This window comes from Anas acuta, chromosome 2 (assembly GCF_963932015.1).
Source record: "Anas acuta chromosome 2, bAnaAcu1.1, whole genome shotgun sequence".
Lineage (NCBI taxonomy): Eukaryota > Metazoa > Chordata > Aves > Anseriformes > Anatidae > Anas > Anas acuta.
The window spans coordinates 33,923,330-33,944,214 of NC_088980.1; the positions used below are offsets into that span (position 1 = coordinate 33,923,330).

Here is a 20,885-nt window from a genome sequence, read left to right on the forward strand (position 1 = left end):
AAGTCTACCTTGAAGTATCCCTACATTGTGGTCAATTCATGCATTAGTTGGAGAGGTTTAAGATCAAAAAACCCACCAACTTTTGAATGCAATTAACTAACCTAGAGATTAAGACTGCAAGACATGCTCTACACTAATACCATCTGACCTATATCTCTCCAAACAAAACAATTCAGTTTGAATACTGAGTGCTAGCTAACAGCTTACAGACTATAAATTACTTTTAAGTGTCAATTGCAAATGAGCAATTGATTGACAAGCGAGATGACTGGGACAACTCAAGGAGAACAGCCACAGCTGAATGAGTTGCCCATGGCTTGCATTAGCCATGCTTCAGAAGCAATCTCTGCATCCATCTTGAATTCAGAGCCTCCTACAAAGAGCTATTTCCATTCAGGGCCTCACTGGGTGTATTCAGTCACCAAAAAGCTCTCTAAATTTATTGCACAGCTTCATTATTAATATAATTAGGATGTTTTCTAGAAAACTAGACCATAGCAAACGTGAAGGAGGCAAGCTTACACCGCTCCGCCTGCTCTGCATTAATTAGTACTCATGGTTGCATGGACTGGAAAACTGAAATTCCTCACAAGCAGTGGAAATCATAGAGGAAAGAGGAACTATAATCCAACAAGGGTGCAAGATAGTTCTGTTTTTTTTTATTGTTTTCTAATTTAAAGGGAATTGATCGCTTGCTTGGAAGATAATTAAATCGCTACAGCTACTCAGGTCTACACAGGAAGAGCCAAAGGAATCAAGCACAAGGTCTTCTCTGCTCCTGTTGGCTCCGGTGGCCCCAGGGGAAAAGTTTAGACATAAGCCTCAGCCTTACATTTTGTAGCCAAGCGTTCAATTGAACTCAATCTGCTCTGCCCAACACTTCTGGTTTTACCAGGTAAAAAAGCCATTAGAGCTGTACTTCAAAAAGTCAGTCTTATGCTAACATCTAAGCACTTTGGTTGCACAAGGTGCAAGACCAACACGCTTTGCTTTAAACAAGCATCATTCCCAGAAAGCTGGGCACCCAATTTCTGTGCAACTTTCCTTATGCTCTGACATGGGCACTCTGAATATTCAGATAAAAGGCTCTGGTCCTATTTCACTGCTGCTCTGCGGAAAGGAGCTCTGTCCCCCAACTCTCTACAGCAATATTCCCTTGAACACAAATCAAAGAAGTCTTACAGTAGCAACAAATGAAGAGCAAAGGTGAACAATACTGAAGGGCACCAAGAAGTTGCATGCCATTTACCAGTTTTACATTTACTATGGAATAAATTACCTCCTCTTGTCAAAACAACTCGTCCTCCTTAAAATGCTTACAATTTAAATTTCTGACATTTAAGAAGCCAGCACTGTTTAAAATAAGGAAGTGGGAGTGTAAATCCCCAGTATATGCCTGTTTGAATGTACACTTCATTCTGATTTTTTACTGATTCATAGTGAAATCCTCAGCCCAGCAGAAGGGGAACTAGATTTTGAGGCAGAAAAGAGCACTTCAGTGCTTTGCTATTGACATGAGAAGAAAGAGGAGGCGGTGTAAGAGGAACTAAGAAATCTTGGTCATTCGCCTACTGAATATTTAGGAAGCCACAGCTCTGAAATCCCTGTTCATGGCATCCGGATAAGAATGAAATACATGATGTTCAGAGTTTAACACAGCAAGTAGTACTAGAGGGCTGCTGGAGCAGTGGAGAAATTGATTTCAAGCCCTCAGCAGTGCACACCTCTTGCATTAAGTAGCAGCTACACATAAAATCAAGAGGCAGCCCCTGCCTCAAAGAGCTTACAAAGCACAGCTAACGTGCAACCACCAAATGGGGAAGTATTAAGAGAAAAAAATGGGAACATTCACAAGGTCTTCTGGTTCAAGTTCAAGGTTGTCCTCAGCCCGCGTGGGCTGCAACTGAAGCCTGGATCGCTTTATTGCCTGGCAGTCGAAGTGAGAAACAAGCAGCCCAAACACTGAAGGAAGCCCAGCTGCAAGGTCACAGCAGCCCAGCTGCTACCAGGACTTCTCGGGCTAGGAGCACACAGAAGGGATCTCACTGAGAACTGGGTCTGTTCCGGGTAGGAGAGGATATTGGCAAAGGGACCACCTGCTGTGGAAGTACCAGAGGTGCTTCCAAAGTGTGAGGGGCAACATACAAGGAAGCCCTCCAACAGCATTTGGAGACGAGCTTCACTGCAATCTAAGCAGAATGGACATGGAGACGGGGATCCCAGCCCAGTACCTGGCCAGTGAACCTGCAAGAGCAGCTTCTGGGGGTAAGTAACAGGGAGAATGGGAGGGAAGAAATGGAGGCAAGCAGCAGCAGAAGCATCAGCAATTAATTCACATTCTCTCCTCATCACATATTGCTATAAACCCTTTCCCCTCCTCCCCAACAGTCCTCAGTTTCAGAGCAATAGAAACAGCTCAGCATACAGAAGCAGCCACATACAAAAGCTTTAAGGCTGAAAAACATAAGACAAAGCACTGATGACATGATTTTCATCACCCAGGTACTCAAATGGAGGAAAAAAATCAGAAGCATGACAGATGAGACCCTCTAACAAAGTGTAACAGAGCTACACTCTGTAGAGATGCTCCAAGATGCTCTTCAGACAAGAGCTGACTGAATAAAGATGGGCCCGCTGCACATGTTGTGCATGAAGACAGGTTCTTAAATTATGAATAATGGACACAAGATGCAAACAGCACAGCATCCCAGAGGAGATGAGAAATATTTAAAATGCCAAGAAAACAAACAAGAAAACCCAAAACACCCTCTTCCCTTGTGAAGCTAGAAACAAACTTCACAATAAGCAGCCAGAATTTGTCAGTAGCTCTAAAGAAAATAGAGATGCTGAACATGAATAAGTGTTTGTGCCAGCCCAGCTCCTGGAAGCACCAGCAGCAGCACATTTCAGCAGACTTGCTGCTCCTAACGTCAGGAGGAGGTAAGTTGAGGACACCCTGCTTTTGGCTTTTTTTTTTTTTTTAAACGCTTTATAAAGAACCATAGTGTTTTGGGGACTTTTTACCAACATTAAAGGCCTTTGAAAGAAAATAGATTTGAGAAAGCTAGGCTAGAAGGTTACCATACTGCTCCCCCCAGGACATCACAACACATGCCAGGTGCCTCTGCCCAGCAGCAGGGGTGACAGCCCCAGAAGCCAGCTCAGGAGCCTGAACACCCTTTGCTAGAGCTCAAACCCCATGCTGTACTGCCCCAAAATACACGGAAACATTTGGCCGCTCTTCCACATAGCAACTGTAAAATTACTTTTAAATAGTAATAAATAGTTAGCTCGGCCACGGCAGAGAAACCTTGTACGGGATGGGGTAACATGGCAGCGTGTGCTGCAGCAGCCTGGGGAAAGCAATACCCCGACGAGGTCTGGCAGCAGATCAAGGGCAGTCGCTTCAGTTGCTTTTCAGATTATATAGCTCGGAGAAATTATTTTTGTAAGGTTCGGCCTTCTCAAAACCTCTCTACAGAGCACAGCCTTTACCGGTCCCTTACTGTCAAGCCCCTACCCACCAGCACACAACGTGGTGCTGTAGCCATGCCGGCTGTGTGCTGGCTACCATGCCAGCAGCTCCGTGGTGGTGCACGCTGCCGAACCCGTGAGACCTGCCCAGAACAGGAGGAATGCCTCCCTTTCCAGCCTCCTCTTTAATTTCAGCATGCAGGCAGCCCCGCTGCCAGGGCAGGCCGTGCCAGGCCGCTGTTTGGTTTGTAAACAGACACCCCGGGCTCATCTCTGCCACAGGCCCCGCACTGGCACGCGGGAGGACTGCTGCACGTAGCGTTATCTGAAACGGCGAGCTTTCACAAGGAAGCAGATGATGGTTAGGATGCATATTTTTCATCTATGTGTGTTTGTTTTGCTTTCCCCGGCGACTATATTAGCTTTTCCTAGAAATGGGGGGAAAAGTTCTGTCATGTTCCAGCCCGGGCTTGGTGAGGTTTGAGAACAAAAGCTCAGTTAAGGCAGACACTTTGCCTGTACACACTACAACATGTGCAGGGTGTGTCCTTTTTGTACTAAATAAAGGCTCGTATGCTTTCCAATTCGATAAAGGAATACCCCCAGGGTTAACGCTCCAAAAGCACGAGTGGTGACAGGGAAACCTATTGCTTTCATTCCTTATTTTGTCTCCCACCAAATACAACACAGAGCTCCTCTTAACCTGAATTTGTGGTAGCCATTACGGAGCAGCTCCTGAAGTGCACACCAGGCATTGTCACAGTTAAAATTAACTTTTAAGTTGAGCCTGGTCCCTTTATTTGAGCAGCCATTTGGATATGCAGGTTTTGATATCCAATTGCAGCAAACTGGAATTTTCTGAGGTAAAACACTCAGCAAGGGGTCCTTTTATATTAATTTCTGGGTGCCCATAGACAAAGATTTCTATTTCAGTTTGTTTCTTGCCCCTTGCAGAGGAATCGGGGGGAGAACAGGACACACACACAACCAAAATGGCAACAACCTACCTCCAAGCTGGGGAGAAGCCCAGCCTCTGGGCTACTCTTGTGCCAGGCTGCTCCACCACAACCAGCACACCCCTGAACACACCTCAATACTACTTGTAGTGCTTTTCTTTCCCCTACCACCATCTCCTTCCTTCTGCTAGTTTTGCCTAAAACCTTAAGACAAAACCCTTTTCCTCAAAACATTTACAGGAACACAGGATACTACTTGGGTCTCTGAACACTGATACTTGTGTGAAGTTATATTCCTCACTGTTTTAGCTACATCAAAGCTGCCATTAAAAGCTTGTGCTTGTGGTATTTTAATACCTCCAGACAAGAAACCACAAAACAATTCAGAGATCTATACAAATTCTTGAAAAAGGCAGCCTGATTTATCTGTACTTTGACTATATCCGTAACTGCATGTTGCATATATTATCAGTCCTTAATTTAAGAAAAAAAAAAAGCCTAACAAGTACTATGACTTCCTCTCATCTGCTTCTTGTTAAGGTACAGGTACCGATGTCTTCAGCTGGATTTTCATCACAAGAGAAATGCTAAAGCAGGCTTTAACAAGAACAATATGTAGATAGCAGTATGCTCACCTCGAGCTGCACTGTGTGAGAATGCAAACAGGAATACTTCACAAGTACAAATATAGTTGTCACATTAACCACGTTACTACCTTCTCCTGGATGCTTCTCACAGAAACATTCAAACCAGTTGACAGACCTAAGTCTCAGAAAGTCCAGCCTCAGGATTATTTAAAAAAAATATATTCACAAAGATGGTCCTGCCTCCTATTTCTCTCCGCAATCCTGCATTGTTCACTACAGCTGCTATAGATGTGGATTACAGCTGCTTGCACTTGAACACATGCAGCTGACTGCTGCATTATTATTATTTTTTTAATATTTAGATACCTTTATGTTACATGTATTTGTGTACATGGGCACACAACATATTATACATATTCATTCATATCCCACCCACATGCAGGATAGCAGGGCTCCAGCATGGAAGAGCAATCTGGCATGAGCATGGAAGTTGCATCACAAGTAAAAATATAGGCTGTGGGATGCATGCAGAGCACACACTTCTTAAAGAATTAGTGAGAGCATCAGATGAATAATATGCTCATCTCACTTATATGATTGGCTCACTTAAAAGGTGTCATCTCAAACAACATTCCATATGTACTATCAGACTTTACGGATTTAGCATCCTATCATAGGCTTAAACTACTTGATAAATACAGCTCAAGCTGGCCTCTTAATGATACCCAGAATGAAAACACTTCTCAGCCAGAGTGGAAAAATCGTGACCAGAACTTGCATCAGCAGTTGATAGCAAGTCAACCAGCGAACGTTTCGCAACACAACCTAACAGTTCAGAACAGTTTTAAGTCAGAGACTGCTTTGTCCCCTCATTCTCTACACAGCGACTAAATACTAGATAGAAACACCAACAACTAATTTGAAAATAGAAGTAAACTATCCTCATGCACCCAGACTTCATTCATCTTATGCTTTCTACAGAGATGAACTCTGTACTTTGAAGCCATCCACAGGTGTTCCCTTAACCTAAAAATAAGGAGATGCCTGCAGCGGGTTTCTTCTTACTTTAAAGAGGACAATGTCAATAAGGACACACTCAACATTGCAGCAAAGAGCATCAATTTAAAATTCAGGTGCTTTTTATGCTTTCGTGTCCTCCGAAGCCCAGTCAAGCTAACCACCAGTGTTCATATCACAGTCAGACTGCAGTTGCAAGACAAGGTCTAGAACTTGTCCCATGATTTTTAGAAGCAGGGTTGGTCTGATGAACCAGAGCCTTGACTAAAATTGGTTTTGATTTCTGGTGTTTGTCCCAAATTCTAAAAGCAGACATCTATATAAGACACCACCACCAGAGCTGTAAGATACCTCTCCACAAGTCATTTAACCTAGCAGAAGCTACAATCACAGCTACAACTCAGTAACTAAGAATATCTTCAGAGGTAGCAATACAAACATCTACATATGTATGAATTTCAGACAGACTCAGAAATACCCTTCCCATATCACTGCAGATTTCCTTATTAAGGCCCTTTACTGCTTCACTTGTCTATAGCAGATAGTATGACATTTCATGTGCTGCTCAAAAACGTCCATCTTCGCAATGGACAGTCAAAAGACTTAATGACCCCAAGTCCTTGGAGGTCTTGATTTGGTTGGGTTTTTACTCCCCCTTGCTAAGATACCCAAAAAAGTAGTCCACATGCTTCTTACAATGGAAGAAAGATCAAACCAAGGTCTCCAGAGAAAGACTCCGCTAAAGAGACTGAGGTGACAGGACTAGACGAGAAGAGGATGTTTGTCTCAGAGGAGGTGGCAGTGCAAAAAGAAGGGAATGACCTAGAGCCACTTCCCTCAGCACCAGCAAAATATCATCTGCTAGAAGTCGTCTCTACAAATATAATTTGAGGCATCAGTAACTGGTTTAGAGTAGGCCTGTATCCGTCAAATCCTTGAATAAATTTCACTTTAAAATCACCCAAGATACTTCAGAAAGTGAATGTTCAGACTCTGCACTTCATCATTCTGTATTGCTTTAGAAACAGGACTAAGGCGCTTGTAAGCTCTTTAGTTTCACTCCCAGTTTGAGCCAAGTATAAAGTGCATGTTATACAGCATTAAGAGACAAACTGGGGTATAAAGCAAATATGATTTGTTAATATAAATTTATGTGAGCATGTAGACAAAACGTTATCATCCATCTATTACCCAGTTCACATACTGGGGAAGCAGACTTACATGAATGCAGACAGCTGTGTAAACACACTTGCAGTTAAGATACAAAACATGTAAGGAAAGAAAGCAACACTCCAAGAAGTTTTACATTTTCCTTCCATTTAGCTTCACAAAAATCTGTTTCTCCACCGTGCTCATAAATGGAGTTGAAAAGCATCTTAAAAGAAGTATCAGGGAGGCATGCAGTGGTGTGAGGAAAGTGTGAAAAAAGCTCTAGGTCTGGTGAATACTACCAAGAGCTTATTGCAGCTGTAAATAGTAAAGAATAATGAAGGTTTGGCTGTGTTGTTTTTTTTAATAAAGTTTTTTGGTTTTGCATTATGTTTTGCCATTGATTTTTAAAGCCAATTAATATGGCAATGGAAATAAACTGTAAAAAGCTTAGCATGCGGAATGCAGTAGAACAGCAAGAGACAACACAAGAACACCAAAGCCACCCGTGCAAATGCCACAAAAGCAACAGAAGACAACCTCGGTTTGTAGCAGAGATGCACCAAGATGCGCTAATAGGGACTACAATATCCCCATATGCTTGAGTTTGAGTGGCTTTGAAAAAAAAAAAAAAAAACACGAAACTTACAGGAAAAATCTGAAATTCCAGCTTTAAATCTCCAAAAAGCTTCAACTGCAATTTATGAGCCCATCACCTCCCAGGCAGCGCTGTGAGCACACTGGGCAGGAAGCTCGCTGTGTTTGTACTTCATTTGTTACACCACGAGGAAAGAGCAGACACTGGTCACTACAAACCATTCAATTAAACGCTCATTTTCTAACCATTAGGGAGAGGATAAATGGTTCAAGTTCTGGAGTTCCCAACTGCAAGCCCAACTAGAACCATAATTACTAAATTCCAACCAGTAAATTGTGCATGGAGAGGATGAAATATTATGTTTTCTCATCTCAAATACAATCACCTCTTCACACTGGCCAACAACAACAAAAACTGAATAAATGCTCCATTGTGTATACTTCTCGACTACCACATGCAAGCATAAATTGTGCTGTAACAGTGGTTACAAACCACCAAACTATCAGATCAAAAAAAGGCATAATTTTCCAACTTGGATGTCACAAGTTAAATTCCTTAATCCAGAACAAGTCAGCAAAAGAGCTCGGCACCCCTGCCCTTTTTGGCAGAAGGAGCAAGTATTCCAGGCCTTCAAAAGCGAGTCCAATCTAACTGTTTTGGCTAGAAAAAAAAAAAAAAAGCCCTCACAAGTACATGACATTTGTTTCGACTACCCAACAAGAATTGCATCTGGGTAACTTAAATAGACGGGCAGCTACAGGGATGCTGCTCGCACACAGCTCTGAGTCTGATACCCAACATGCGACCGTAAATCCGGGAACGAAGCAGACCACATGAGGGTACAGCCATCTGTGTGATGACTGCGACATCACTGTTGCAGCATGCGATACTCTGCCCTCATTAAAAACACCAGCACAAAGCCCCATACATGAAGCAGACGCCTGCTCACAGCAATAACCTCCCCAGCAGAGTGAGGAAGACCACAGGGCTGGCGTCACGAGGCAGCAGTTAAGCTGGGCACAGCTGGGAGAGGTGCCACGAACACGAGCTCATGCCCCGCTGCACCCAGAGGTGCCAGGAAGGCTGCGCTCCCAGCATGGCATTGGACCTTGCTGCTTCCCACAGGGATGTCCTGGGAGCGGTGGCTGTGGTGGGCAGGCTGAAACAGGGATTTCCACGCACCACGAGTCACCTTCTTTCTCTTTTCTTTGTCCCAGCCACGCGCAGCTTCTGCAGCAAGCTCAAAATGCCATGCCGGGGATGCACATCTCTCTCACACAATAGGAGTTTCGGAGTTATTCATGATTTAGAAATGTACAGATTAATTTGGGCTGCTTTACATCCCAGTCTGGCTTTTAATGCTGCGTAACTTGCTCTTTATATCTGCTCAAGCTGGGAAGGAAACTAAGCGCAGCTTGCAAACCCTGCAGTTGTACTTCTAAAGCAATCGAGAATGATGAAGTGCAGGCTCTAACCATTCATCTTTGCAAGGATTAAAGTGAAATTCACCCAAGAATTCAATGGATAAAGGTGTCTGAGAATCCTGTGGAAAGTTAAAAGTTGACGTAAGGCCGAATACAGTGCAGTTAATTTGTTTGCAAGGGCGATTGGTTTGGAATAAGCCAAAGTAAGTTTGGAAAGACAAGACTTTTCCCAGCACTGATCCTGGAAAGGCTTTTTCCCTCATGAGCAACACCCCTTCCCAGCCAGTCCCTCCAGGTCTTTCCCTGGAGCCCAGCATGCTGCCACGTGCCACCACTCAGAGACACACAAACTGCTGTGAAATCACCTGCAGCACAGCAGCAAGAGCCCTCCAACGCCTTCAAACCTCCAAGAAACATCCAAAAGACCTGCAATCGTGTCATCTACAGAGGAGAAGCCTGAGGGAGGAACTGAGATGGAGGAAAGAAGTTTCCCAGGACTGGGAGGCAGCAGGGCTAAACACAGAGTGCTCACATAGGATCAGCCCACCACCACTCATTTCACAGGGACCCTCATCCCCTTCCTGCCCTGTACACCCAGCTCCCTGTATTTCCTTCTCTGGAAGCACAACAGAATCAGACTCAAACTCAAGCTTAGTACTTCAATCTTCGGTTCTTCTCTGAGGGCTCTTTTCCTGCACCATCATGCAGAACACTGTTTGGTGACACCGCAAACCGCATGGGGCAGAAGTGTAAGTTTTGGGGAATATATCTGAGAGCAACCGTCACATGGGGCACATCGCACTAGGTAAAATAAAGAGGCGGTGTGAAATGCTTTCGTTGGCTTAACTCATTCGGAATTTTTTTTTTTATAGGTGTGATGGAAGCACAGTCAAAACCAGACAGACAGTTTTGGCTAATACAACCGATCAGCCTGCCCGCCGCGTCATGGCCACATCTGAAGTGCTCTCAGTAATAGCGACAATAACCAGTGTGAAGGGCAACAACAGTGACTTCACGAGCAGAGTAGCAGCGTTTAAAGTGCTCACAAAAACAGCAACACCATCCAGGAAGAGCTCCGATGCTTCAAAAAGGCTGAAAACCCCCTCTGTTCTCTCCCACTGAGATTATAAAAAGTTACTGAGCATTATGAACAGACATGCCATGCACCTCGCTTTGGTCATGCAGGAAAGAAATAAATCGGGAGTTCCACGTACCGGCGTTGAATGCATAAAAATAACCAAGAGGTCCGAGTATTTCAGAGTATGTGCTCGCTTTCAGGAAAAAAACGTGACCATTCATATGATTGCTTAGGCATTGAAGCATCTTTTTAGACAAATAGGAAGCCAGCGAGCCTGTAGCGATGTCAAGCAGCCCTATTTTTAGAAGCATGTGTCAAGGGCACATGCCTAGAAAGCGCTTTCACTGCTTCAGCAGTTTACAGGAAAAACGAGGCAGACGAGCACATGCGTATGTAGGGACAGATGAGCCCGAGTCCCGTGTGGGAATAATCACATGGGGCCGCTTCAGCCCTTCCAGGTGACTCCCGGGAGCAGTGCCAGCCTGACGCAGCCCCAGCGCTGCTCGGGTGACACGGGACGGGAGCAGGCGCGTGGCGCTCGGTCCCAGAGCGGCACAAGAGGGCTGGGGCAGCACAGGCTGAAAGCAAATGGACTCAATTACATTCTTTCACATGAAAATTGAGTATTATGGGTAGGCAACAGGGTGTCTGCAAGAAAAAAAAAAAAAAGGAATCACTATAAAAAGCTTTGTGTTCCCAGTTGTTTTCTATTTTAGGTTCCACCTATGATAATTTTCCAAACTGCTCAGTAGCTCTAGCATCAGCTGTTCAGAACAGCCCAGCAAATATTTTATCTGTGTGCGCGTGGATGAAGTCTGCAGAGTCGCTTAAAGGAGGCAAGAAGCCTGATCCTCTTGGCTCATCCTGGATCTTTCTAAGACTGTTCAGTGTCTCCAAACCTAGCCCACAGTGCCTAACACCATAACGTACCTGTACATAATACTGTAATGTGTTATCTGGTGGGTCTCATTCATTAATAAAAAACAGTTACCAAGCAAAACAAGTTTCACCACTACATGTATGCTTACCCTGCTACTTTCAAGTAGTATCTGTACACCTGCTGCCACTGCTAGTCACAGTCCCAGGAAAGTTCCCTCCGTTTTCATTAGCAACTCTCCCTTATTTGAAATATAATCTGAAAACTTGTAAGCCACTTTTTTTTTTTTTTAAATGAGCAACACTAAGACTACCTTTAAATATGGTTTAGCTAGTAAGTTACACAATGGAGGAGCCAACAAGGACTAATTAAAAGATGACAAGACAGCTCAGGTTAGCAGGGACCTCTAGAGAACATTTGGTCCAGGCTCTCACACAAGAGGCTGCCTAGAAGAGATTAGCTAGCACCCCACCAGGCCACATCTTGAAATGCAAAAGGCTACTACGAAAGTGTGAGAAACTGGATATAAATGTATTCTTCCTCCATCCCACGGGCACAGTGGTGCCAGATGAGCCCTCCTTAGGCTATCCACAAGCACTTAAACAAATGCTTTGGCCAAGAACCAAGGTGTGATAGCCAAGTGCTCACTGGTCAGATAAGAAATTTGGCAAAAGACGATGTGCCATATGTAGATGAACCAAAAGACCATAAAGCACTAAGCCATCTGAAACACGGCAATGTGGTTGTCTGTTACGTGGGTGCCTGTTCCACCAAGAAACCTTACAGTTCAGTACAGGGCTTACAGCAACCTCAGTGTGTTTGCAAGGACCAGGAACACCAGAGCAGGTCGGTGTCAGCAGCAGCCCATGGTATACTTGATTCTTTCTGAAAACAGAGACCAAGTTACCAGCTATCAAGAGGAGCTGTCACACATCCCCCAGAGCCCTCATAAAAGAGGCTGTTCAGCCATTCTGAGGACTGAAGCCAGAATGAAAAGCTTCACTGTTCAGTTCACTCACATGTACGAAGTCCTCCCAACCACGCTGACTTCCATGAATCTATTGACATTTACTGGTTTTGACCTCTGGTAGGTAATGATTCATTGAAGTGTGGTGTGGTCAGCATGGTCACAAGACAGCTGAGACCCAAACAGCAGGCACCTGCAATGAGTACATCCAGTGCCATACACACAAACCGTGGAAAAAGACTGTCAACCACAAACAGTTTGGAAAGCAGAGCCAGGACAGCAGGAGATGTGGACAGACACAGCTCTGGAGAGCTACCAAACAGCGCTGCTTATCAGCTTTGCATGGCCTTGCCCGGTGCAACTCCCCTGTGTACTGGGCTCTTCTTAGGATGGGAAATAAGGACAGCACAGGAACGTGTGTGTGAAATTACCATTGCCAGCAAAGCAAGCATACAAGCACAACTGGAAGGAAAAAAGTGGAGATATTTGTATCTCCTTTTGGCTGCATTAATAAATAAGCTGCAGAGCAATATAAATCCCACTAATTTTCCATAGGAACAGATGTTTGCCAAACAACATCTCAGTTTCAACACTCACTTGTAGAGAAAGCATTACACAGAACGTGCTACTAAAAGAATGACAGAAAACAGAATAAAATAAAAAACCAGTTCCAAGCTACAAGATATTTCTGTGCCTGCTTAAACAAATGGGATGTAGGCTTAATCCTCGTACTACAGCTCCTCTCCTGAGACATCTGGATGCAACTCTTCTCCTGTGCCATTACTCAGGTCACCTGGAAAAATCATAGGTTACACCTCAACAAAGTCCAGTGTTTTGTGAGCATCCACAGAGCTGCAGTTAACTTTTTGGATGTGTTACTGCTGAAAAACCACCCTGCCCAGAGGTGAGGGGCACAGGTAACCTGTCATCCAAGCCCGAGCAGCTCCTCACCGCATTTCTGTATGGCAACCTACACCCTTTATCTCTCGCACTACTTTTGGTTACCCTCATCTTTTCCTCCCCCAGGGCACGCAAAGCACGAACCACCCCACCCCAGGCCACCTTCACCCTCAGCTCCAGCCTCCCAGCAGCAAAGCCTGCCCTCCCCAGCAGGGCTTGCACAGGGGCAGGGCACAGAGGAGCAAGTCTGTCGGTGCCGCACTCTGCTGGGAGGGGGTCGCAGGAGAACAGCTGGGATTCAGGGAGGAGAAGCAGCAGCAAAATACAAGAACAGTGAGAAGTTGCATAAAGTTGGAAGAATCAATGTAACAACCTCGATGATAACCTTCCTACTTTGCCTCAAAATGAATTTAAAAAGCAAATTGTTAATTCTGGATTAATTTAGCTAGAAAGCAAATATTTATTTCAAAGGACCACCTGCCTTAAAATTAAAATGCATTAGCTTTCCAGTGGCATCTGCTAAAGTTGTGTGGCAAATGTTACGGAGTTTCCAACAAGTCACTATCTTGTTTATAATTCATGGCCCTGTATTTATAAACTAACATCAGTAAAATACTACATGATGTTACACAATGAATTTAATTCTAAATCTTTAGTTAATGCTCTAACACTTCACTGGCAGTCTTCTGAAAGTTTTGCACGTGTGAGTACTCGGGCAGAGGTTCTGACACAAGTTTCACATTTTTTAAAAAATGCAAAAGCAGCGTGGATCTCAAGACCTGATTATATACACATGAAGAGGCAAGGCTGAGAAAAGCACACTGATTTAAAGCCACCCATGAGTCACTGAATTTGGAATTCCCATTACTTCAAGCCCAGCCTAAATGCTTACCCACCTCTAGAATTAAGATTTTGCTAATAGGAAGAGGTAAAGACACCAATATTCCTAAGAGAAACGATGCTTGAGTGCAGAAGCCAACCTCCACTGCTTTTCCTACAACTCCAAGCACAGACGAGCCTTTGGAGAGGAATGGGCAAGTAGTGACACGTCTCTGAAATTTGAAGACATTGACAAAAACTCAACTGAACTCAGTTCCTATATCAATGCAAGATGAAAAATGTATTTTAGGAGAAATACGTGCTGCTTGCAAGTCCAATACTCTCAGTAAAATGGCAAATGAAGCAGTGATTCATATAGCTAATCAACAAGAGAAGCCTGACACTGAGTAACTGGTATTACAGCAAAGGCAGAAGATGCAGAGCTTTAACTCCACGCTTTTTCTCTTCGTGACACCTGAATGAATCTTATATTTTTGTTAAAGTTACTACCAGCATTCAATAAAATTTTTCCTGCATACAGCTGGTCAGCCAAGGAATGCTGAAACAAAGGGAAGGAAAAGTACCGGCATTAAATCAGCCAAGCCAACAGCTTCTCTGACTGAGATGAGATCAGCTAGAAGCCAACTGGCCATCTTACTGCACTGAAGTCAGAATTACATGGTGTAATATTGTAAGGAATAACAAAAGAGGTACCAGAACCTTAAGACACGCTTCATTCTAGCACTGCCTTTAAGCTGCACGCCTGCCTGTGCTTCCTATAAGAGTATCACGGTCCTGATATCAGCATTCCTGTCTACCTTTGAGGTAGCAGCAAAGCAAACACAAGGTGGGCAGTCCCGGCTAAGCTGTGGAGGATGGTTATAAGGACTCCGCTGAACGCAACTCCCAAAACTACTTTCAAAAAGAGACCTAAAATAGCGCTCATACACACCAAGTATCATTTTTTACTCAACTGCTTTTGAACCATTAATGAGTCATCTCTTAAATCACTGGCTATTTTTACAAGGGATTATTCACACAGTAAACTAGCCTTCATAAAAAGGAACTCCACACGTTTCCAATACAAACTATTTTCCCCCTTAACCTAATTAGCGCCACACAGAAATCCACCGATTTAGTTTTGATTTTTCAACTTGCTCACTAATTAAAACACTGAAGTGCATTTATCATAGAGGGCTGGTTTTGTTTTCCACCTCGCAGCAAAAGCTTACTGCCTTCTACTTTGCCCACAGAAGGTTTTTTTCTCTACCAGAGGGGCTTTCTACCAACGTAAATGGCCAGCGACCAAGCGAACGTGGCAGAGCAGCAGAACATAAAAAGCAATTAGTGGTAAAGTTTTTGTAGGTTGTGTCATTTCTTATTCCTTCCACGCCTTCATGGGGCAGAGACTTCATTAGAACCAAGTCCAGGCGCAGCCAGCCTCCTGCCCGCTTGGACTATTCTTAATCTTCGTGGAAGCCCAGCAATTTTCCCTGATTGCTTGTTTGAGGGACGCACAATTTCTGCAGTGTTTATTTTGGGCCGCGGCGGAGGGAGGGAGGAGCGTGGCCAAATGGGCAGGAGCCCAACCCAGATCGCACAGAACGCGGCGTCCGCACTCGAGGAACGGCTCCCAGCCTCGCTCGAAGCCCCAGAGCCTCCTCCCCACCTCGCCGTGGGTTGCACGCCTCCGTCTTCACCCGCAGGGCTCCTGCGGGATGGAAACCACACGGCTACAGCCCAGCCAGCCCTGCTGACTGCCTGGAGCTCCCCCAGAACAGCGGGGGCGATGCCGGTAACAGAGTGTCCCAGCAGTGCCACGAGGAAGGGGGGGGCATCCTCCTGTGTGAAGAGCTGCAAAACACAAGGTGAGCTCCTCATGGGCAACAGGGGACACTGCTACGGATCTCTGGATGAGCAGTGCGCTGCAGGAATAAAGAGTGAGATCCTCACCTCAACCAAACGTAGAACCCACAATGGCAAACACCTTGCCTTGTGGAGAGCCTTGCACCCACACATATAATCAAATTCCCCTCAAGTCACCAAAATATCTCACTGCCATTTTTACAGGGTGCACGTTAACAAACAAAGACCCTGATCAAACATTTTTTTAATAATCCTAAGAGAGAATTAAGATGGATCTTAATGTGGATCATACCACCTCAGTGCAAGTGCACAGCAGCATCTGCAGCCTCCAGAGCACCAGCTCTGTGGGTCAGGTATTTTGGTGATGGAGCAAGTCTTTGCAGTATTCAGTCATCATTTTGATGAACTAACCATTAAGAACAAATTTAAAATTCATGTATGAAATTAAAACTCTCATGCTAAAATGCTCTTCCCTCCCTTCCTGAGGAGCTGTGATGGGGCAGACTGCCTAAAGTACACATAACACAGGAGACAACAGCTTGGGGCAGCAGAGCAGAGTGAAGACCACACTTGAGGACCTCCCAGTGGCTGCAGTCGGATTGAAGCAAGATTCCCTTAGAGAGCACTGCTACATCTGGATCACCCTCAGAAGGAAATGAAAAGCAACACTCCAGCAAGATATGCTGTCAGATACGCCAAAGCCACAAAAGCGTGCGAGAGGCAGCCACAAGATGAATTAAAGTGCTTGCAAAAATAACAGGGAAAAGCAAATACGCTTAGCACAAGTCACCACTCTTCAAGCAGATCAGAAGAGATCCCCATACCTTGGAGCACAAGCATCATGCATCACAATGATCACTAAAATTTCGTTATGACCAGCTGAGGGGTAGTTAAGCACTACCCTATTCAGTGCTGGGAGAGAAGCAGCTTTCTGAGCACAGCAAGGTAACCCAGACCCTGAGCAGCCTCAACAAGGGTGACGTTGCTCCTGCTTTTTCCGTACGGAGAGGAAAGCTGCAGAACTGCAAGGAATCCCACCAGAATTTGATTCCAGAAACAGTTTGCAGAAGGCTGTGATCCACAAGCAGGTCTGCAGGGAGCACATGTAGTGATGGCATCCACTGCATTCTGGAGGGAAAGTTATTTTTCTAAACCCGTAGGGCACTAAAGTTGCTAGCCATAGCACTGGGCAGGGAGCTAGCAGATGTAAGGCTTACTAATGATCACTTCCCTCCTCTGTTATTTATTTCTTCAAGTTTGTACATTTTTTGCATTCTTAATGCACCACAAGCAGTTGATGAAGGCTAGATGTTGGATGGGTCATAGCTTTCCTCACAGAACAGCCACAACATACCAAGAATTAATTCTGGTAGATAAAAAGCCGTAAATTGTCCTGTAAGGATCTCACGTGCAGCTAATGTACAGGCTGACATTTATCAGTGTGCAAAGACTCCCATTGTGGGTTAGCATGGAATAGAAAGCCTTCGGATTGAGTGTACCTCCTTTGATCAGCACAACATAAAGTTTCCTCATGGTTCTGGTTATACAGAAAATATTTTTTGTATATAGCCCAATTAAAATACCTCAGATTGTTTTTCTTAACCTGAAATAGAGGCAGGAATTTTATACTGAATTCATTGAAAGCATCCGTGAATAGTAATAGTGAAGTAGTAGTAAAGCTTAAGGAAATATTTGCAATACTGTAGACATAAAAAAAAAAATCCACCAGCACCAACAACTATGGTGTTTTTAAAACCATTTCAAGTTACGTTCTTAATAGAACAAGAGAGAAGAGACCAAGGCTATCTGAAAATGGAAAACTTATTTTTGTGGAATAAGGACTCCCAACTGTATAGTCAGGGCTACTAATTCCCCATACAAATTCCCCAACAAATAGTAGGTTTAAGATTTCCCCCTCTACTCCAGGCACCTGTTTCCAAGCTCTGTTGGTATGGTAGCTGTGTCTGTGCCCTCCAGCTGTCTGCCATCAGATTTGGAGACCACCTAGTTCTTGCAATATCCTGATGCCAAGAAATCCACGCACAAATCCAAAGCTCTTTCCTTCAAGCTAACAAGCAGTCTTCTCCCATGAGATGACCACTGGTCCCTGGCGATGAGGGCAAGGATAAGAGATGCCCTCTGACCCTAGTCCTGCCACAACCACTGATAGCAGCAAGAGCCCCAGGAGCGCGCCATCTGCTACAAACCTCAGGGTGCTCCCTAACATCCAGGGGATTCAGCATAAGGATGCTGCCACAACACTGCAGCGTCTAGAAGACGGACAAGAAAGTAGTTTCCACGACCAACAAGGTGCAGAGGAAGCAAAACAGCAATTAAAAAGCATACTTATGTGCAAAGGAGGACAGGAGCTTGGCTCACAGGCTGGAAAGTGTTTTATTTTGGGGCAGTAAGCCTTCGAGTATGACATCTCACCCAGCAGTTCCAGTGGAAATTTGAAAGCCTAGAAGCCATAGGTCAAATTGCCTGCTGGAAAGCAAACTTAGGCACACGACAGGACTGTGTGTGTCACCTGCACTTGCTTTTCTGCTAGCATCAACATCGGAAAGGTCAGAGAACAGGTAGGTAAGCTAGTGCAGGTTTGTTATTTGGCTCGCACTTTGTTCATCTCAAAGAGAAACTGAACTGGTAAATAGCAAATACTTCACAAGGAACAGGGCAGGGGCTTGGGATGAGGGAATAATTCATGGACAAACAATCATTTCAGATAACATTATGGAAACATATTAGTAGGCTTAAGGACAAACACGGGTGGGTTTTGGTTTGCCTTTTTTTAGTATTATTCTTTACAGACAAAATTCAGAATTTGTCTCATGATAAAGGTTTCTTTTGCTGATTTACAGAAATCCCCCTGAACTGCTCAGCTGGCAAACTAACAGCCTGGGAATGCCTATTTAAAAGCTTTTTTTAGAAAAAAATTAAATAAACGTGCATGAGATGTTGGAACTCATCTGGAGACTTGAATTTTCAATCTTTTTATAATCTACGGTTTTCTTTTGCCAAGCTTAAGATGTCAAAAACAAAAAGCAGAACTAATATAGTATCTATAATTAACTTGTTAGACACAATTTAAATTTGATGGTATCACTGTCCTGAAACCCATTATTAAAATTATCCTTCACTTGATTATGAAGTTACTACCGCCTGAATGAGAAGAAAATCCTGATGAAGTAACTTGGTACCTTTATCTGCTCCAATTAAATTACAACAGATTTTCTAAAAGTCAGAAATATTTCCTTTTCTGCACTTCCACAAACATCCCTTGTGCAGCTAACATACATTTTTGACCAGAGGGAACAGCAAACAAAGCCAACGTGTGACAGAGTTGGTAGGTTTTCGGGTTGGTTGGGTTTTTGTTTGTTTCAGAAGGGTTTTCCCCATGCACGCACACAGTTCTCTGGCAGAAGAGTCGGGGTGCCCACTCCTACGTTTTATGCACTGGCTGCATCATTAGTGATTGAAAAATTCCCACTGCAACTCAGGCAAGTTTTAATATTACTTGCAAAAAAGGAAGTTCCCTCTGTCCCACACCCAGCCACCTGAATTTGGTTAGCTATGAGAAGGCCGGAGATAACATTTTCTACCACATACACACTAGAAAGTAATTCTAGTGATGGTGCAGCAGCTGTTGATCACTTCTGGTTGCATTTACTGCCACCAAAATGGGAAATTCAAAGAGCAAAAGCGTCAGATGGCACTGCAGCTACAAGATTTGTCACTCCAACAGTGACGGTGTCTGGTCTACAAGTCACTCGCTGCCCAAACAATTTATTTTATGACCACATCTGCACAGAAAGCTGTCTAGCTTTACTTCTCCCACCATTTCACACAACCTGCACCACCCACTTCTCTAGCAGGAGGCACATTCTGCTTTAAGTCAGCAGCTCTGTGCCTGTTCATTTATACGTTTGACCCAGTGGCATTCGTGTCTATTATCATCTATTCATGTTTGCTGCAACAAAAATGCAAAAAAATAAAAAAAATAGCATTGTACCTTCTTTGTCAAGCAGAAGCAAGATATCCAACAAGGAGCTATGCAAAACAAGGCAATTCTTTTACATCCCATAAAACTCTGAAGCGAATACTACGTAGAAGGATGGGGAACAATGCACAACGGGCAGTGCCTCCCAGAGATACTGGAGACAGCAGCTCCGACATCCCTTGCACGTTACAGACTCAATGACCACATGCTTGGCTCACCTCTGGGAAGCTGCATTAATGCTCTAATCGTCTGAATGGCAGGGAAATTAGTGCGGGTTTGACAATGGGAAAGTGAACAATCAAACTGAGGGGTGGCCATTAGGCAGGTTGGGTTTGTCAAGGTAATGGGAACTGCTGACATGCAGGTACACAAATTCGGTTATACCTGATCTCAGAAAATCAGGTATTCCTACTGTGAGAAGGAAATCGGCTGTTCCTGTCTTGGCTTTTGCAACAGACAGCAGCTTAACACCGTGATGGAGAAGAGAATTGCCTGCTGACACTGAACACCAAAGCACAAAGGGCAAGCATGTCAGTCAGTGCCTCACAACTAGGGGAAGCTGTAAGACCACAGTTGTCATATTCTACGTAATGCTTTGTTTTAGTACCCTCATCTATTTTGTAAATAAAACCACACCCCCACATGGAAGCAGGGTAACGTATTCCATTAGTCAGGTAAGGGCACCACTTTGAAAGATCTGTTTCATAAAAACTAAGATTATTTTCACAACAGTCACCAGAATATGCATTTCTTCAAAGCACAAAGGCATCACTTGACATCAGCATAGACCAAGAATTAAGTCACATTGAAAAGCAATGGAAGCCATGGACACTTCTCTAACATTGAGCAGCACCACCAGGCTTTTGTCTCAGCTCCTGAGCTGACAAAATGTGAGAATCTCTCCCAACAAATTTTGTAGTCAGTATGTAATAAGCATCCTTTCTTTGCAAGCTCACATGAACACCTCCTATAGATTTCTACACATTTGGATAGGGGAAGAATGACTAGAATACAACATGCCAAAGAGAAGAACGATGTGCTGAGAAGGTAGGTTGTGACTGTCTCCCATTCCAACAGCCTGCTGAATCTGTACAGACACTAGCACACGTGAACATCAACAACAGATGCACAACTAAGACCACATCCTAAAAGGTCAGTGACTGCTCTATGCAG

The 20,885-nt window shown here is 44.1% G+C and overlaps 1 protein-coding gene and 1 long non-coding RNA gene across 4 annotated transcripts in view; one reads left to right on the forward strand and one right to left on the reverse strand.

The window, feature by feature from the left end:
* The window catches only part of IGF2BP3 (insulin like growth factor 2 mRNA binding protein 3), a 110,322-nt gene that overhangs the window by 53,500 nt on the left and 35,937 nt on the right, over positions 1–20,885 (reverse strand). The window lies entirely within an intron of this gene.
* On the forward strand, positions 78–11,221 carry LOC137852442 (uncharacterized). The gene is made up of 3 exons (XR_011093842.1): positions 78–2,265; positions 2,503–2,940; positions 10,078–11,221. It is a non-coding gene; the product is annotated as an uncharacterized lncRNA (long non-coding RNA).